At 37.6% G+C, this 20,227-nt stretch overlaps 1 long non-coding RNA gene across 1 annotated transcript; it reads right to left on the bottom strand.

The window, feature by feature from the left end:
* Window positions 1-6,509: 6,509 nt before the first annotated feature.
* Window positions 6,510-14,072, bottom strand: LOC127501694 (uncharacterized). The gene is made up of 4 exons (XR_007926682.1): window positions 10,515-14,072; window positions 10,312-10,399; window positions 9,267-9,467; window positions 6,510-7,298 (listed from the first exon to the last, which is right to left on the bottom strand). It is a non-coding gene; the product is annotated as an uncharacterized LOC127501694 (long non-coding RNA).
* Between the last annotated feature and the right edge of the window lie 6,155 nt (window positions 14,073-20,227).

Below are 20,227 nucleotides of genomic sequence, written 5' to 3'. Positions count from 1 at the left end.
TGCATTTCATAATCAGATTACTTTTTGATGAAAGTAGTAAAGCAATGCATTACAAGTAATATGCATTACATAAACATATTACTTTTTGTTGTTACGTGTAATGCATTACAAGTAACATGCATTACATAATCAGATTACTATTTTGATGTAACAAGTAATGTATTACAAGTAACATGCATTATGTAATCAGATTACTTTTTGATGTTAGGAGTAAAGTAACCCGTTGCAAGTAATGTGCATTTCGTAATCAGATTGCTTTTTCGGTGTAATGAGTAAAGTAACACATTACAAGTAATGTGCATTACGTAATCAGATTACTTTTTGATGTTACGAGTAAAGTAATGCATTACAAGTAACATGCATTACATAATCAGATTACTTTTTTGATGTAATGAGTAAAGTAATGCATTACAAGTAACATGCATAATGTAATCAGATTACTTTTTCTGTGTTACGAGTAATGCATTACAAGTAACATGCATTACGTAATCAGATTACTTTTTTGATGTAACAAGTAATGCATTACAAATAAGGTACATTACTTGTGTAATCACATTACTTTTTTGATGTAGTATGAATTGTAGCTGAACTATAGCTAGTGATGCATGATGTTTCACTTTAGTGGACAGATGATTAATCAGAATTTCCTCCCAATCTAAAAACAATACTTGGAAAATTTACCTGTGATATGACTCATTAGATATTGCTCGATACTACAGTCTACTAAGATATTGCAATTCAAGATGGCCAAAAGGTCTATAAATCTTCAAGCTTTAAGGGTTTTTGTCAAATCTTTCAAGCCAACATTCAAAGTTTGCTTTTATATTTCTCTGAATTTCAATTCACTTTAATTGTTCTTCCTTACATTCAAATTCAAATTGCAACCTGCATCCTATTTTCTGTCTTTGATTTAGGGTTCCAATTTGAATTCAAATTCAGGAACTGAATTGGAATGGAAAACACACTCTTAATTCAGTTGTGAATGTTGCACAACCCTGATAACCAGCAGGTAAACAGACAGCTGCTACTTACTGGTTCTGTTGCAGTGGGCGTCGTGGTAACAGGTATGGTAATGCAGGGACTGAGTGGGCGGGGTGCCAGCGGGAAGGATCCGCCTCCAGCAGGTGGTTCGGTTGCAGTGGTGCTCTTCCTTAGGGCATAACACACACACACACACACACACACACACAGTGTGCAACTATGCAGACTTCTCCTGTAGGCCCAAGGCTGCCTCGCAGGGTTGACAAGCACTGACTGAGAACTCTGTAATTGGAATGACCCTGAACTCACTCTCTCTCTCTCTCACACACACACGCACGCACACACACAGTCCTTGTCTCCTGCTTTAGATAGATTGTCAAACTCCCAAACTCCCGCTGCTCATTTGCTGATGTGCATGACCGTGTCCAAGAGGCAGCAGCACTTGAGACGCAACCAAATTGATGGAGCTTCAGTAAATGTGTGTGTGGGCCTTTACACGAGGAGGGGACGTAAAGTGATTTGTGATATGACACGCTCTGCTCGAGTAAGAGGGAATGGAGTATGTTTCTCGGGTCTTTGGGAATCATTCCGCACCTGTTACAGAAGCGCAATAGAAGGCCGACACACGCTAGTTCAGCACTTTTTATATAAGAGTGAAATCTAATGAAATCTGACAGGTTAGACCACCAGACACTCAATTTTTTTGCAAGTCAGAGTCAAATCTCAAGCCTTCGCCCTTGTGTTTTGATGGAAAAGTCTTGTTGAAAAAGTCTTGACTCAGACCTTACTGATAAATTGTTGTTGAATAAACCATGTCTTCTTAAAATTTATTAGCTAAAAATACAGCACAAGTGAGGTGAGTAGTCAAATACGAGCCAAGAAGCAAAACCGCAGGGTTTCCCAAACCTGGGTTTGAGAGTTGATGAAAAGCTAATAATGAATGAAAATGTAAATAATCAGAAAAAAAAAAAAAAAACACTACAAAAAGATTCAATATTTCATTTGTTTACCTGCATATCATGTGACAATTAACCATCATCAGAGAACCATGAACATGCAAATGTGTTGTTTAATTATTGCAATATTAACTTAAAGGGGAACTATTATGCAAAATTCACTACAAAAAGTAACTGTGTTTGAACACAGATGTGTGTCCACAGTGTGTGTAAACAACCAGAATATAATGGTAAAAATCCACCCACATTTTTCTTATAATCCCCATAAATCATAAACAGTCTCTCCAAACATGCGGTTCCAGATTTTCCCCCTTCTCTTACGTAAGAGTATTGAAGCCCCGCCCATGACTGGTGATGATCTGCCCTGTTAGCATAGATCCCGCCCTGAGAGAACCACAGCAGTCTGCCATTTCTGTTTCCTCATTATAGCAGCTGGAGATATATAAAGATTAAAATGACGGCACATGCTAGTCGATGAGTTGAATCAACTCCACAGCAACTACATAAATTTATCCACTAACCATTCAGAAACGTCCAGTTTCATTCTAAAAGTTGTAACTTCTTCCTGAGTCTCTCCATCAGTGTCGACTCCGGTTTGAACAATGTAAGGCTGAACACCGTTACTGACAATCCTCATTTTGGCTGCGTGAGATTCTCCAGCTTTGTTGTTGTTGAGCAACCGAAGCGTGAGCTGTTAAAGCTCTGCCCTCTTCTGGAAAAGGGGGCGGGAGCAGCAGCTCATTTCCATTCAAAGGGACATGCACAAAAATTCTAAACATGTGCTGAAGTTTTGTGGTCTGCCACTTTAAATGCTCGACCTTTTTAAAACATGATGAATTCTGATTGGCTGTAAATGTTTTCATTGTTCATCATTGTGAAAGTGTCATTATCGTCAGTTGTGTTGTGGACTTCACTATTCTCATAGGATTAAAACGATTATTAAAACTTTATTGTTATCGTCCATGGTGTAAACGTTCTTTTAGTTAAAAAAAAAAACAAAAAAAAAACAGCTCACACAAAACTGAAAGTTTACTCTCATGTTGTTCCAAACCTGTACAACTTTCTTTCTGACTTTCATTGTATGGACATAAAACACGGAGAAATCTTCAAAATAAAAGTAATAAAATCAAACAGCTTTGGAACAACATGACAGCATGTTCAGTTTTAGGTGAACTATCCCTTTAAAAATGTCTTGCTGCCCGGCCTGATGTTACTGTTATTGCTGCGACAATTACTTAATTGATTATTATTGATTGATTATTATTTTCTCTTTCCTATGGAGCCCCGCACATGACATGCGCACAATTTAGCCTACTATTTTTTTTCCTACATGTCATGTCCGGGGCTCTGTACTTTTCTTACTAAAAGTGAACATTTTACTCAAAACAAAACAATGACAGCCAATCAGAGAATGTTTTACATTTAATATGTAGAGTGGGGTTTCCAGGTTTTCACAACAAAACCCTAATTGCTACTCAAAACTAGCCCAAAACTAGCCTAATGATATTTGACTCATTCCAGAAACCAAACAACAAAATTCCCTTTTGTCTCAATTTTAAAGGATTGGGACTAAAACTCAGATCAACATGGCGCTTAAACACCTGTCGCTCTTTCACGTCACGCCTGGTTTTCAGCCGCGAAGACCTTCCGGTTGCCACACATCTGAGGTACAGATGCTGATTTTAGCGAGACATCTGTCATTTAAGTTTTTCTTTGAGGCAGAATCCTTTGCAATATGCTTGTGGGCATGTTTTTTGCACATTTTGAGAAGTTGTCAGGATCCTGCTGGTGAGGTTCTGGTTACAGACCACCTATCCCATCTGCCTCTCACCTTGCTGTCAGATTCGCCGGTCCCTTCCACTCACGTCGTTATTCCTTCATCTTTATTCTGTGGAAAAGCATCTGTTGATGGATGTTTGGTTAGCGGCGCTTGTAAACGCATCACGTTTTTGCTTCGCTGTGTTGCATTTAATTAGGAATTCCACTTTCTTGTGTTTTCGAGGAGCTCTTCAAACGGCACGCGCTGGGCCATCGAACAGATATAATTTTACATTTAAATTGAATCTTCTGTTTGAGTAATTGGGCCAATCCCACATTGTTATTTCCCTTGAAACTGCGGCGCTCAGTTTATCTGGAGATTTGTATATGTGTTATTATTTTATCATGCGAAGCGTAATAATTCTCACTCATTGTTTGCAATGGCAGCCGTCCATCCTCCAGACCGGATCCGACGCTCGGCTGGATTTAACGGAGGTGATGGAGCTGTCAGAGCTTCTGTACTCACTCGTCACCAGTCATGTCTCCACGTCTCTGCTTTAGAGCTGAAGAAAAGAGGAAAAGCAGGCAATGTAAATGAATTCTCTCCACCCTGCTGGTGAAATGTCAAAGAGTGCAGTCGGTTAGCGGCGACAATGAGGGCCCTTATCACCTGCTAATTGAAATCCAATGAGGTGTGAAAGAACCCTTTAAAAAAATTCACAATCAACAGGACCATCACGCACAGCCACAACCAGAGAGAGTCATTTCATTTTGACATCTCTCCCTCTTGTTAAAGATCCATCACTGCCCATTATTGCGTGAGATTGGGTTTCACGGCGCCTCAGTCTCCAGCAGCATCCAGACAACCATGAATCGAAAGAAAGACCCAAAACTTGTGCTAATAAGAGCACTTACTAGTCGAACTTACACACGCTATACATGCACACTTTGGCAGGCAGAGAACCAGACCACTATGATAAAATATCAACAGGTAAAAAACCTGAGATTGAATCTGGCCTGTAAAAGAAAAGAAACATTGTTAGTTTAAAATGGCTAAAGATGATACTGAAATACACATCCAAAGCAAAAGATTCACATTTTGCCAAAACTTAGGATTTATGCTTCCAATGGACATTATTTGTCATTTTCAAAAATGACCAGTAGAGTTATGAGAAAATCCTCTGACATAGAAATTTTCATATAGTTCAAAAGTTTGGGGTCAGTACATTTTTTTTAATTAACGCTTTTATTCAACAAGGACGCATTAAATTGTTTAAAAGTGACAGTAAAGACATTTATAATGTTACGAAAGATTTATATTTCAAATAAATTCTTTTGAACTTTCATCAAATCAGCATATTAGAATGATTTCTGAAGGATCATGTGACACTGACGACTGGAGTAATGATGCTGAAAATTCAGCTTTGATCACAGGAATAAATTACATTTTATAATATATTTACGTAGAAAACAGCTATTTTAAATTTTAATAATATTTCACTGTTTTTGCTGTATTTTGGATCAAATAAATGCTGCTTTGGTGAGCAGAAGAGACTTTTTTATAAAAACATAAAAAAATCCTACCGATCCCAAACTTTTGAATGGTAGCGTATTTTAAAATAACATAATATACAGAATACAAAAATTATGCACAGAAAAGATTAATATTAGAATGCTCCTATTACAATAAATGAAACTGTCAACAGCGCACAATAAATCTCTTATTTGTTTTGGTTCTAATGCCTCCAATTGGTTACATTACTGAACCACTATAAAAAAAAAATGTCAATAGAAACTTTCGACACAGTAAACAGCAGCAAAATTGTGATTGTTGTGACTATTTTTGCAGTTATTTGTGCAGTCATAATGACTAAATTTGTAAGATAAATAGTTTAAATTACTTTTCAAATTGTAGCCAATACAATATAACAATTTGGTGCTGCATCTTTTGCATAATTACTTTTGTTATTTAAGTCATACATGTCACGCAGATGTTGATTTCTCATGATAGAAAATGTCAGAATGACCAACCCGACCTCACGGCAATTTGCACGTACTTTACGAGGTGGCTAATTCATATGAATTCCTACAAATGACCTACCCCTAACCCCGCCCCTAAATCTACCCATCACTGGGATTTAGACGAATCGTATGAATTCGTACAAGTGAGGTCGTACGAATTCGTACGAATTAGCCACCCTTATAAAATATGTGCGAATTGGTCATGAGATAGTGTTGGAATGATGGTGATGTTTACATTTGCATTCATGCATTTGGCAGCACTTTTACCCAAAGCAACTTGCATTGCATTCAAGACGCACATGCACGATTCTGGGAATCGAACCCATGACCTTTGCATTGTTAGCGCAGTGTTTTACTGTTTAAGCTACAGGAAGGATGTTAATTAAAAATAGTTATTTATATCAATAAAACTAGAGCTAAAACAAATCAACATGCTGCACAAATGGATGTACAATGACGTCTGTTTACCATACCTTACATGCCGTTCTTACACATCCCTGTACCTATTTACGGGTTATATCAGGTGGATTCGGCACCGCGCTCGTTGAACAGGTGTCTGACTGTCACAACTGATGTAGGAGAATCTGTTCTGAGATCCACTTGCGTGAAAACTCTCGTTTCTCGTCCTCAGCTCCAATCTGCATGTCGTTCCTGTTGCCTGGCTGTCCCATACGCTAACTGACATGTTTGTTGACATGAAATATTCAACAGCGGTGTTGAGCCCATGGTGAGGCGTGGAACGATCTCCAGAGACTCTGTTATGATGCCTCAGAGCGTGTGTATAACATTGATTGGGATGTTGGCTACAGAGGTTTAATAAAAACAGATAAACGTGTTTTTTGATTCAGAGCTTCACCATGTTGCCTGTGGCTGAAGACAATGACAATGGATATTTTATTCATTCCAGTGAGGGAGGCAGCAGGGTTTTTATACAATACAAAACTCGATGTAAAAGAAATAACAGCAATAATATCGCCATTACCATTGGGATACAACGAGATGCTCCACATGCCGATCAAAAAGCCTCCTCAAAATGGTGTCAGTGGAGGAAAACTGGAAGTAAAACAGGTTGTGAATATCATTTCATGCAAAAGAGAACAAGATTACATATTTCTCGTCTAGAGGTTCACAAGAGATCTCAACAAGTCTGCAATCAAAAGTCAGAGATCTCAATATGAACTCAAACATTTCTCATCAAATTCTCCCAAGGTCAAATGACCTGAGCTGCTCTCCGTATGAAGCACAACCTCTGAGCAATAAACCTTTCCTCAGGTCTGTAGGATCTCTGTAGAGGAGGGATGAGAACAGCAGATTGATCTGATTGCGGTGTAGCCGGTGGTTTGTGATGATAAAGCCAATAAAGTGCTCTCTTCCGTCTGTAGGATCGGCCTCATATCAGATCAGCTCAGCTTTAATCCACATGACTCCAACATAATGCGTCCACCGCCCCGCAGCTCCGGCCCTCCGGTTAATCAACAAGTCCAGACTCGACTGCGCTCACTGCTGGGCTGATTGAGCTCTTACATGGACTCCAGCAATCAATCATCTTCGGCAGAATTTGTTGAAAACTGTAACTTGAAACTGTAAAATATTTGAAGGATTTCAACCATATCAAAAGACACTTGAAGACATTTAAACTGTATAAACTGTTTTTTTTTTTTTGTATTAAAAACATTCAAAGATATTTATTTACAATATTAATTTATATAAAGTATAACATAAAAATCAATAGGTATTTTTTTTATATAACTTTTATGTATTTATGTATGTAAAATGTATTAACGAATCTAGTAACACATTAAAATTGATAAAATAATATACATATATTGAATGCTGGAGTAATGAAGCTGAAAATTCAGCTTTGCATCACAAGAATAAATTACATTTTAAAATATATTACAACAGAATACAGCAGATTTTTTTTTTTTTTTTTTTTTTTTAAATCTTTAACTTGCATAAGTAAAAAATAATTTACACAATGACCAAAACCTAAACATCACTAAAATAGTTACGGCACCAGAATTTTCAGGTTATTTTCAGATACAGAAATGTAATAAATTAATGAAATAAATAACACTGTAAAATAACACTGCATAGTTTTCACTGTATAAATTAAAAAAGAGATTAATCTTTATTAAAGTTACAAAAGTTATTCAGTCAAGAGCAGTGAGTGCTTTTTCTTTGTCCTTTGTTGTTTGATTAACATTAACGACACAGACAGCAGCAGAAATATTAGGCTGCTGTCACTTTAAGAGCTGCACGGATCCAATATACTGATACACATGCGTTTTCTTTCTCATATGTTTGTGTTCACTTAAGACATAACCGACTATGTTTACGAGGGCATTTTCAAGTGCAAAAAGAGACGTAAATGAGAGCGTAATTCAGTATTCACTCACTGTCTGAGATGCAGATTTCTAGGCACACGCATCATTCACATTTGCTGATGTTCTGACAACATTTTTTGAATTCATAGAAATGATACTGGCCAACTGGCAATTGACAGTGTTTCATATACTCGTTAACACCGATTTGTACTCGCAATTGGCACTTGACAAGTGTTAAAGGTTCACCCAAAAAAATTAAAAATTCTGTCATTAATTACTCACCCTCATGTCGTTCTACACCTGCAAGACCTTCGTTCATCTTCGGAACACAAATGAAGATATTTTTGATGAAATCCAAATGGTATATGACTTGTCCATAGACAGCAATATAATCAACACTTTCAAGGTCCAGAAAGGTACTAAAGACATCATTAGACATCATTAATCAAACTTAATGTTATGAAGCGACGAGAATACTTTTTGTGCACAAAAACAAAACAAAAATAACGACTTTATTCAACAATATCTTCTCTTCTGTGTCATTCTCATACGTTGTTTGCGTCCAGCATTTCCAGGTTCTACGTCAGAACACAGACTCAGTATTGGCCAGCTCCTGCGTCAGCATTGATCACATGATCAGCTTTGGCCAATAAAAAGCTGGCATTCGGACATAAACACGGAAGCCTTCACTGTGCTTACCGCATCAATTATGTAAGGATAATGACAGGGAAGAGAAGAGATTGTTCTCTTCAGTCATGTCCACTGTTTTAACGATGTCTTTAGTACCTTTCTGGACCTTGAAAGTGGTGATTATATTGCTGTCTATGGATGAGTCATATACCTCTCGGATGTCATCAAAAATATCTTAATTTGTGTTCTGAAGATGAACGAAGGTCTTACGGGTGTGAAACGACATGAGGGTGAGTAATTAATGACAGAATTTTCATTTTTGGGTGAACTAACCCTTTAAGTTTAGGCCCTGTATATATATACTTCTGAATAAATTGACAAAAGTTAACATTTAAAATTCCCTTCAGTGTTAAAAAAGCTTAATATGATTTCTATTTTTAAAACATATAATAACATTTAATTTAAAATCAATGAATATTTAAAAAATATAAATATTTTACCTAATATATTAAACCATATGATGGGGAAATGAAAAGGACTCAGCCGAAAGCGAGAGATTAGTGTTGGCCTGCAGCACCTGTAACTTGTCTACCTGCTGCAGCGGCTGATGGACTCTCCTCACGCTCCTCGCCATCTGTGCGTGTCTGTTTCTCCGCAGTATCTGTGTACCGACGGGCCACACAGGAGGACGGCGCAACACGACAAACATCTGCCTGCAGCACACCACCACAACAGAGGGTCGCATTCACAAACCCACATCGTCCTGCTTTCTGTTCCTCAGTGATTTAGCAGCCTGTTGATGACAAGAAAACGGAGTCGATTAGTTAGAGTCTTTCATGATGGTTTAAGAGCGGTTTCAGGCACTGGGAAACCAGATTAAACCAGCTAACCACATCATCAAGGTTGAGAAAAAAATATTTCTACATACATATCAGGGAATAATTACAGATAATATTTCAAAATTTACAATGTTTAGTCACAAAAAATTCTCTTCCTGTGAATTCAATTAAAAGTCTAGCTTGTGAATCAAAAGGAGTCAATTCTTACATCCTGAATCTTCAATTCATCTTTAAATGCTCATGTTGGCACATATGCAATGCATATCTCCACAAATGCTGTTATATGCAGCAGCTTTCCAGGCAGAAGCTTGAGTAAGAAAGAGAGCGAGTATCTGCTGTCAGTGTGACACAACTCATCAAACCGCTCTGGCCTTCAGGGTTTGTGGGTAAAATCTGTCACACACTCACAGTCGCACGGAAAACTGAATTTAAACTATAGCCTGTCGGCTGGAATCACATTTCCAATCCGGTCAAATGAATTGTCATTCTCAGCATTATAGTGAAAAGCTACGCCTGTGGTAAGAGCTCATAAATCGTGGCCGTTCCTCTGTCTTCACTGCAGGAGGAAACACTGCTCTTGCCAGTCCGTTGTGTTTTAAATATCTGCTATGATCGATCCGGGAGTTTAGACTGTCGCTCCAGCTTATTCTGACTAAGACGGTCTATGGTGTGGAACGGAGCGACTAATGCAACCTTTATTTCAAATGTTATGTTTTGGTGGAAAGCAATCTTGAATTAATTATGAAATGCTTGGTTTGTTATTGCCTCCAAAACACAATCACATCAGTTATGGCTTACTGGGCACTGAGATGTTTGATGTGGTTTCCTGAAGTTTCATTTGATTACGCCACAAGCTTCGTTCAGGTCCTTAAAATCTCTTACAGGCCTAAATACATAAACAGAGAAGAGAAGAGTTTAGATTTGGAGATGAAAATAGATAAAGATAGTTCCACCAAAATCACAACAATATTATGATATAGTTATTTTGCTGCAAATATTACATGTCCATTTTTTCAGTGGTCCATTTGTCCAGTAGGTGAAGTGAAGTGAAGTGAAAATGTTTTTGGATAGTCTAGTGTAGACTATATATAGCTGCAAATATTACATATAAATATATATAAAACTAAATAAAAAAAATTAAAATAGCCATCGTAGCTCCGTGTTCTGGGTGCCTTAAAAGAACAGATATACATAAAATATTAAAATACATTAACAAATGAACTGGTATAAAAAGTAGAAACAGTATTCAATGCTTATATGGGCTAAAAAAAACTCACCTGCAGTGAAGCTGAGAAGATGCTAAACAACAATTGAAGCACGAGTTACTAAAATGCCTTTTCATGTGCCGATTTTGAAAAGCAAAGCCTCTTGGTAAGGAATCACTTGCTAATTTAGCATTCGTATTTTGCGCCTTTAACAGTGTGTGGGCATCTCCTTTTAGCTGGTTTAAATCTAATCTTAGTAGTAGAACCATTTCAGTAGGTATTGGATGATCTGTTTCATCCGTAGCCCCTCTAACCTGTGGTGTTCCTCAAGGCTCTATTTTGGGTCCTACCTTGTTTTCTCTGTACATGTTTCCATTAAGTTCAACTTTTAGGAAGCATGGGGTGTCTTTTCATTTTTATGCAGATGACACCCACATCTATTTGCCTTTGAAACATAATGACAAGAAAGGTTTAGAAACCCTGCTTGCATGTTTAGCTGATATAGGATTTTGGATGTCTTTAAACTTTTTGCACTTAAATGAGAGTACAGTGGAAGAATTGTTTTTGGGCCCTCTGTGGGTAAAGGAAAAATCACATTTTTATTCTGGCAACTTAAATTCCAACATCAAACCGACTGAAAAATTTGGGAGTTATTTTTGATTCCTTGCTTAAGTTTGACCAACATATTAATACAGTAGTTAAGTCAAGGTTCTGTCAATTAAAACATCTGTCTTAAGTTAAGTCTTTAAAGATCTTGAAAGAGTCATACATGTTTTCATCTTATCTGGTTTGGACTACAGTAATTCCTTATATATTGGAATATCCCAGTCTTCTATGTCACGGCTTCAAATGGTTCAAAAACGAAGCAGATTTTTAACTGGGGTCCGTAAATGTGAACATATTGGTCCAATTTTAATGTCTCTCAATTGGTTGTCAGTGCATTATAGAGTTGAATTTAAAGTACTGTTGCTTGTTTTTAAATCCCTAATTGGTTAGGCACTTCTTTTAAACTTGAATAAGCCGGTCAGATGCTTGCAATCCACAGATAATAATACCCTGTCCTATCAGAGATCAAGATTGAGGTTGAGAGGTGATGTTGTGAGGTCTTCCTTTATCTGTTAGATCTGTATCCTCCGTATATAAGTTTAAATCTAAGTTAAAGTTGTATCTTTTTACCCTTTCATTGAAGATCATGCTCTGCTTCAGTATGTCACAGTACATGTTGGCATTCATGGTTCCCTCAATGAACTGTAGCTCCCCAGTGCCGGCAGCACTCATGCAGCCCCAGACCATGACACTCCCACCACCATGCTCAACTGTAGGCAAGACACACTTGTCTTTGTACTCCTCACCTGATTGCCGCCACACACGCTTGACACCATCTGAACCAAATAAGTTTATCTTGGTCTCATCAGACCACAGGACATGGTTCCAGTAATCCACGTCCTTAGTCTGCTTGTCTTCAGCAAACTGTTTGCGGGCTTTCTTGTGCACCATCTTTAGAAGAGGCTTCCTTCTGGGATGACAGCCATGCAGACCAATTTGATGCAGTGTGCGGCGTATGGTCTGAGCACTGACAGGCTGACCCCCCACCCCTTCAACCTCTGCAGCAATGCTGGCAGCACTCATATGTCTATTTCCCAAACACAACCTCTGGATATGACGCTGAGCACGTGCACTCAACTTCTTTGGTCGACCATGGCGAGGCCTGTTCTGAGTGGAACCTGTCCTGTTAAACCGCTGTATGGTCTTGGCCACCGTGCTGCAGCTCAGTTTCAGGGTCTTGGCAATCTTCTTATAGCCTATGCCATCTTTATGTAGAGCAATAATTCTTTTTTTCAGATCCTCAGAGAGTTCTTTGCCATGAGGTGCCATGTTGAACTTCCAGTGACCAGTATGAGACAGTGAGAGCGATAACACCAAATTTAACACACCTGCTCCTCATTCACACCGGAGACCTTGTAACACTAATGAGTCACATGACACCGGGGAGAGAAAATGGCTAATAGGGCCCAATTTGGACATTTTCACTTAGGGGTGTACTCACTTTTGTGGCCAGCGGTTTAGACATTAATGGCTGTGTGTTGAGTTATTTTGAGGGGACAGCAAATTTACACTGTTATACAAGCTGTACACTCACTACTTTACATTGTAGCAAAGCATCATTTCTTCAGTGTTGTCACATGAAAAGATATAATAAAATATTAGCAAAAATGTGAAGGGTGTACTCACTTCTGTGAGATACTGTATGTGAGTTTTCTTTCATATGAGCCCTTAAAATGTCTCCTGTAAGGGCATGAGCAGCATCGGCACTCCTGCGATTGTTAGAGGAATGCACATCCTCACATCCTCAGAGGACGAGAGGCGGCTTCTGCTCTTTCTTCTCGCGCTCCTTTTGAACCTGTGTGTGCGTCTCATGAGCCGGGCCTCCTCTGCAGCTCTTGGAGATAAAGCCAGTCTTTGATTCTCGCCTCACAGGTGAAGGAGTAACACCTGTTTGATCCGAGGACCGCGTGGTTTGAGATCCGAACCCTCCCCCCTCCAGATGATGGGCGGACTCGCCCCGGACAGGACCTTATCAAAGCCGAAGACGGTTTGTTCTTCAGACGAATGAGAAAGAAAGCTGGTGCTGTCTGTGCCTTAAAAGAGCAGAGTTTAGTTTTCCAGATAACAATATGTTAGTTTTATAAAAATAAATCACAGTAATAGTATCATGATATAGTTATTTTGCTGCAAAATTACATAATCATATAGAACTGCCTATTTTATATTCCAAATATTCCATAAAACTATATAAGATGCCTATTTTGGACAGCCTAGTAGTCCGTGCTATGAATAATAAAATAAAATGAAATAAATAATAAAATAAAATAAAATAAAACAAAATTAAATTAAATTAAATTAAATTAAATTAAAAACAGATTAAAATAAAATAAAAAAAACAGATTAAAATAAAATACATTAAAATGAAATAGAACAGAATATAATAGAAGAGAATAAAATAAATATTATAAAAAATAAAAAATACATTTTCTTCCATAAATTAAAGAAAAACATTCTCTTCACAGGAATCAGTCTATGAATGGCTTTCTAGTCTCTGCATTAAATTGGGATGCAAGAAAGAAAAACCACATGACCTTTAAATCCAGGTTTTATAAATGAGTTAGCAGTGTTGTGAACCACGGCATTCCCATCAGGAGGAAAGACGACATGTCCTGTCCTTCCCAGACGCTCTCTGACAACCTGATGCGGTCTGCGCATTAAAGCGGCGCATGCAGCTTCCCAGCAGAGGAGCGGACGGCGCATGCATAACTGCGCGCGGCCTGACAGTGACGGATCAAGCAGCATACTCAAACAGACTCGTGACGCTGACAGACGGTGGAGGAGGACCGGGCGCGTCTCTGTCAGACGGTCCCAGCGGTGACCCGTCCGTCTGCCGCTGGAATGCAGATGCTCACGGAAACACGGCGTGACAGAGAGGCCATCAAAGCCTGACCGCTGTAAACAGAGCTGCAGCATTCAGATGCATCTGGGCCTCAAAAACACAACAGCCCTGGCTCATCTCATGCAGAACGTCTCATGCAATATCATGCATTTTTGTACATTTAGGTACTGAAATGTACAATATGTGCTGGCAGCATCTACTAGGCCTTCGTAAAGCATTTTATGTACAACTATAGAGATGTAGGATGATCTGACAATGGTCTGAACTGGAATTGCCAGAGCAGAGTTGAAATGATAAAGAAAAATCTGAAATATTATTACCATTTAAAATAGCTGTTTTCTATGTGAATATATAGTAAAATATAATTTATTCCTGTGATCAAAGCTGAATTTTCAGCATCATTACTCCAGTCTTCAGTGTCACATGATCCTTCATCATTCTTATGTGATGATTTGATGTTCAAGAAACATTTCTGATTATTATTAATGTTGAAAACAGTTGTGCTGCTTCATATTTTTGTGGAAACCGTGATACAATTTTTCAGGATCGTTTGATGAATAAAAAGTTAATCTTTTTGTAACATTATAAATGTGTTTACTGTCACTTGATCAAAAAATCTTAGTGACCCCAAACTTTTAAACAGTAGTGCCAATACACTTGTGAAGCAGCACTGCATAAGACATCAAGACTTATTTTTAGAAAATTTCTTTAATATTAGTGTATTTTGTCTTCCTGCATTGGCAGATTTTTTTTTTTAACTTGTACTAGTATAAATAGGTTAAAAACTTGTTAAAAAAATCTCTAAGTACTTAAGATGTAATCAATGAAAACATTTTAATATCTTATGCGTGCAGTGTGCTTCTCAAGTACATTAATCTTGTTTTAAGAATTTGTATATTTTGGATTGGAAAACGAGAAAAAACTCAGGCTATGCTGCAAAAAAAAAAAAAAAAAAAAAAAACTAAAGATTTAATTAGTCTTTTTTTGTCTTGTTTTCCAGTTTCAAAGTATCAAAAAATCTTGAGACCTGAGAAATTTACTGGAGAAGCAAAACTGAATAAGATATTAAAACTTGCTTTCATAGATCAAATCTTGAACGTAACTGTATTTTATTGAGTATAACTAGCAGATGAGGATAACTTGTTTAAATGTCTTTTTTTTTTTTTTTTTTTTACCTTGTTTAATGAATGTTTAGATATTTGGACATGAAAACAAGACCAAAATTCTCATTAAGATTTTTTTTTTTTTTTTTTTTTGCGGTAAAATTAAAAAAAAATATTTTTCTGACCCCACAGGCAGATGTTTTCTTGTTTTAATCATGAAGTCATTTAAGGGCACCTATAATGCCCCTTTTCACAAGATGTAATATAAGTCTCTGGTGTCCCCAGAATGTGTCTGTGAAGTTTCAGCTCAAAATACCCCACAGATCATTTATTATAGCTTGTCAAATTTGCCCCTATTTGGGTGTGAGCAAAAACACGCTGTTTTTGTGTGTCTCATTAAATGCAAATGAGCTGCTGCTCCCGGCCCCCTTTCCAGAAGAGGGCGGAGCTTTAACAGCTCGCACTTCGGTTGCTCAACAATAACAAAGCTGGAGAATCTCACGCAGCCAAAATGAGGATTGTCAGTAACGGTGTTCAGCCTTACATTGTTCAAACCGGAGTCGACACTGATGGAGAGACTCAGGAAGAAGTTACAACTTTTAGAATGAAACTGGACGTTTCTGAATGGTTAGTGGATAAATTTATGTAGTTGCTGTGGAGTTGATTCAACTCATCGACTAGCATGTGCCGTCATGTTAATCTTTAGTGTTAAATTGACCCTCATTTGTGAAGCAGTCCGGCGTAAAATGACGGCATGACAACAACACTCTACTACAACAACTCTTCCTCTTCTCTAAAGCAGCCCAACATGGCCCCGCCCCCTTTGTTGTGTGTTCTCGGGGGCGGGGTTTATGTAAATTTTAGGGTTTGTGATGTCACTAACCCAGGAAGAAGCTCGTTGTAGTCCCTACCAGCCGTTTGTTGTAGTCCTTAAAGAATTCTTTAAAATAAAGTATCTCGCTTTGCATTGAATTTTGAGTGTCGTAACTTTGCAGATGTTGTTAATGCTCAAACAGCAACATTACACACTAACTAAAGTTAAAAAAGTCAAATCATAATCAACCATTTAATATCTTGTTATTTTGCTTCTCACTTTGAATGCATCAGCCTCAATCACATACCTAATTGCAAAAAATATGTTTCTGGCCTATAGATATACAATCTTAAATTCTTTAAGGCTGCTTATTTTCAATATAAATAATGATGTTTAATGAACATCTGTTTACAAACATATTGTTGCATACACACACCTGTGATGGGAAACACAGCTCTGCGACTGCTTGAGTTTAAATGAGTCGAGCAGTAAGAGAAGGTGAGGTGAAGAGGGTCACCGTCATGGCAGCACACACATTCAGCCTGAGGACAGCCGGCGTCCCACGAGACCACGAGTGCAGCGTCGTACCTCATTTCCCAGACTGCATATTCCCACTCCTTACCCCATGCTCCCTGTTTAAGGACATGTGAAAGTTGGACCGGATTTCAGCCACCTCAATTATCGCTCTCAGATTCAGCTTTATTCTGTGTGTAGGAGTCGACTGCCGTCCACACGTTTGGACTGAGAGAGTAGAAACACAAAGATATTCATAAGATAATCTACAACATCTGTGGGCGGAGTTTCACACTTCCAGTCAAACAAATGCACACTGTTAATTGGATTTTTTATATTTTACAATAAAACACCAGAGCTCCAAAGGATAATCTTTAGTATTCAGGATAAATGATGAAGCATATATTGGAGTATCTGTATTTTCACTGTCTGTTTCTGCAAGTCATGCGAGTCGATTCTTCTGTTAGTTTCTCTTCCCTCAGAGAGACAGAAGAAGGGAAAGCGAGACATCGAGTCACTGGTGGGCTGCATATGATTACACCAATCCAATAAAAGAGCTCATTGCTGTTCTGTGTGAGGCACATTAAAGCGCTCGATGGTAATGAATGTGAGTCCGGATATAGAAACCAGCAGCAGATACTTTCACACTACAGGAGAAAAACCCTCAGCATTACAGCACAACTTTTTCATGCTAGCATCTAGATGATTTGTGTTGATATCATCTTCTTAATAGTGTACTCCAAGTATATCTTATATACAGTGCTTTCTACAAATAGATAGGGCTAAAATACTGGGGGGGGGGGATTAAAAGGAGGTGCATAACTTTGAGAAAATGTTATTTGACCAGCTCAGGTGGTCAAATTAAATATCATAAATATAAATACAGAGATTTTTTGTTTATTTTATATGAGGGTTGCTGTTTTTCCAACCCTGTTACCAAAATATGGGATGTCTAAACACATTAAAATAAAATAAAATAAAATAAAATAGCTGTTTTTTCAACCCTGTTACCAAAATATGGGACGCCTAAGCTATTTAAAATAAAATAGTTGTTTTTCCAACCCTGTTACCAAAATATGGGATGTCTAAACACTTTAAAATAAAATAGCTGTTTTCCAACCCTGTTACCAAAATATGGGACGTCTAAACTATTTAAAATAAAATAAAATAGCTGTTTTTCCAACCCTGTTACTAAAACATGGGATGTCTAAACACTTTAAAAAAAAAATAAATAAATAAAATAAAATAAAATAAAATTAAATAGTTGTTTTTCCAACCCTGTTACCAAAATATGGGATTGTCTAAACTATTTAAATCAAAATAAAATAGCTGTTTTTCCAACCCTGTTACCAAATTATGGGACATCTGAACAATTTAAAATAAAATAATAAATAAATTAAATAAAACTTTTGTTTTGTTTTACCAAGCCTGTTATCAAAATATGGGATGTCTAAACTCTTTAGAATAAAATAAAATAGCTGTTTTTCTAATCCTGTTACCAAAATATGGGACGTCTAAACTATTTAAAATAAAATAATAAATAAATTAAATAAAAATAAATAAAAATGCTGTTTTGTTTTTCTAACCCTGTTACCAAAATATGGGATGTCTAAACTATTTAAAATAAAATAAAATGAAATTATAAAATAAAATGCAGTCTGCATTTACAAACATGTCGTTCTGAAGAGCTTGGTGAATCAAGCACGGGCCGATGCCGCCTTTGCAATAAGTCAGTTTGTGAAATTTTATCCCTGCTAGATATTCCATAGTCAACTGTAAGAGGTTTTATTGGAGAGTGGAAGCGTTTAGGAACAGCAGTGGAAGACCACGTAAAGTCACAGAGCGAACCGGTCACAGAGTGCTGAGACACATGGTGCATAAAAGTCATTAACGCTGCTTATTCCACAGTTGAGGAGTTCCAAACTTCCACTGCCATTAACATCAGCAGAAAAACTGTGCGGCGGGAGCATCACGAAATGTGCCTGTCCAACATCAGTGCCTGACCTCACAAATGCTCTACTGGATGAATGGGGGACCAACTCCATATTCATGTCAATGTATTTAGAATGCAATGCCATTAAAGTCCCTGCTGGTGTAATGGTCAGATGTCCCAACACTTTTGTCCATATAGTGTATCTAAACAGTTTAAAAACCTTTAAATAAACATTTAATGGGACGACAAATTGTACCCTATTCATGCAAAAGTGTCATCCACAGGTACCTTTAGCGTTGAAGGTTTTGTGCTTTGTCTGTCAGTGAGATCTGTCTCTTGTTGTGAAGACGCTGAAGCGGGAATGAAGGTCATTGTGATGATGAAGGGCGCCGCTCCGTGCTGCCGGCACATTAGGTGATGAGAACGTCCAATTACAGTCGACTTCCCTGAGGGCCGCTGCGTCGAGATACAAGTCCTGTTGAAAGAGATCATCACCTTGATCGTCAAGCACTGTAAAATCTATTTAATTCAGCCTCGTTCTTTATGTATCATATGTTGTCGTCTCTTTTAATGACCTTTCTGTTCATTATCAGACGCTGCTGCCATATGCTCATTAACAGAATTACTCCCATGGTTTAGATAGTTTTATGATCAGTTTTAGTCTTTTACGGTCAGGATAAAACTGCATCCATTTTCCTTCAGTAACGTGACATTTCTAAATGAAAAAGTTACATCCTAATTAATGTTTTCACTTCAGATAATATTCATGTGTTTGTGCCTTTGTTGCTGAATTTGATGCCAGTTTGTAGCCTCTTCATTGAATGGACTTCCACTTTATGGACGTTTTTTAAGCGATGCTGTGAGTGACATTTATATCTTTTCTCTAGCAGCCTCTCGGTGAATATCTCAACAGTACATGACAGCGAGGGGTCAGTCTTATTAGAGGGCCCCGAACCACCGCAGACGCGGCGCTGGAGAAGGTCGTGTTCTCAGACGGCGGATCACACACTGTCACTTAACACCGGCCGTGTCGTGTCACAGCCTGTTTGTGTAACGCTCTCACCTCTCCGCGAGATATGAACAATGACAGCCGTTTGACGAGTGTCACCCGCGCAGAGCTTCACAAAGACACAGAGAGACGGAGGGAGGGAAAGTCACCCTGCTGAAAATATACTGGTTACTGCTGGTCTGACGCTAGTCTAGGTGTGGGACTGGTTTATTTAAGCTGATCACCAGCAAAAATTAGCAGGTTAGTTCTTTTATTACCTGTATCACTTGCTTTTCTCTGTGGAACATAAAAGAAGGTATTTTAAATTTTTTTTTTTTTTTTTTTTTTTTGGTCATATCCAATATCATAAATGGGACATGTCTAAACAAAACAAAACAAAACAAAAAAAATTTTGCTTGTGGAATATCAGGGCTGTAAGCAGATGTAGACAGGATTTTAATTCTAATTTGTTATTATTGATTCTAAAAATAAGATTCTATGTAGGAATTTATAAAGGAAGATTCTAATCTAGATGATTCTAAAGATTCTAAATCTAAATAATCACTACAACTAATTAATCACTAAAAAAAAAAAAAAAAAAACAGCAAAAATTAGCAGATGAGTTGTTTTTTTGTTTTGTTTTTTTGCCATATCCAATATCATATATGGGGCAATAAATAAAATAAAATAAAATAAAATAATAAAATAAAATA

Source organism: Ctenopharyngodon idella, chromosome 19 (genome assembly GCF_019924925.1).
Source record: "Ctenopharyngodon idella isolate HZGC_01 chromosome 19, HZGC01, whole genome shotgun sequence".
Classification (NCBI taxonomy): Eukaryota; Metazoa; Chordata; class Actinopteri; order Cypriniformes; family Xenocyprididae; genus Ctenopharyngodon; species Ctenopharyngodon idella.
The sequence above is the reverse complement of the archived record's forward strand: the minus strand, read 5'-3'. Positions and strand labels throughout refer to the sequence as shown.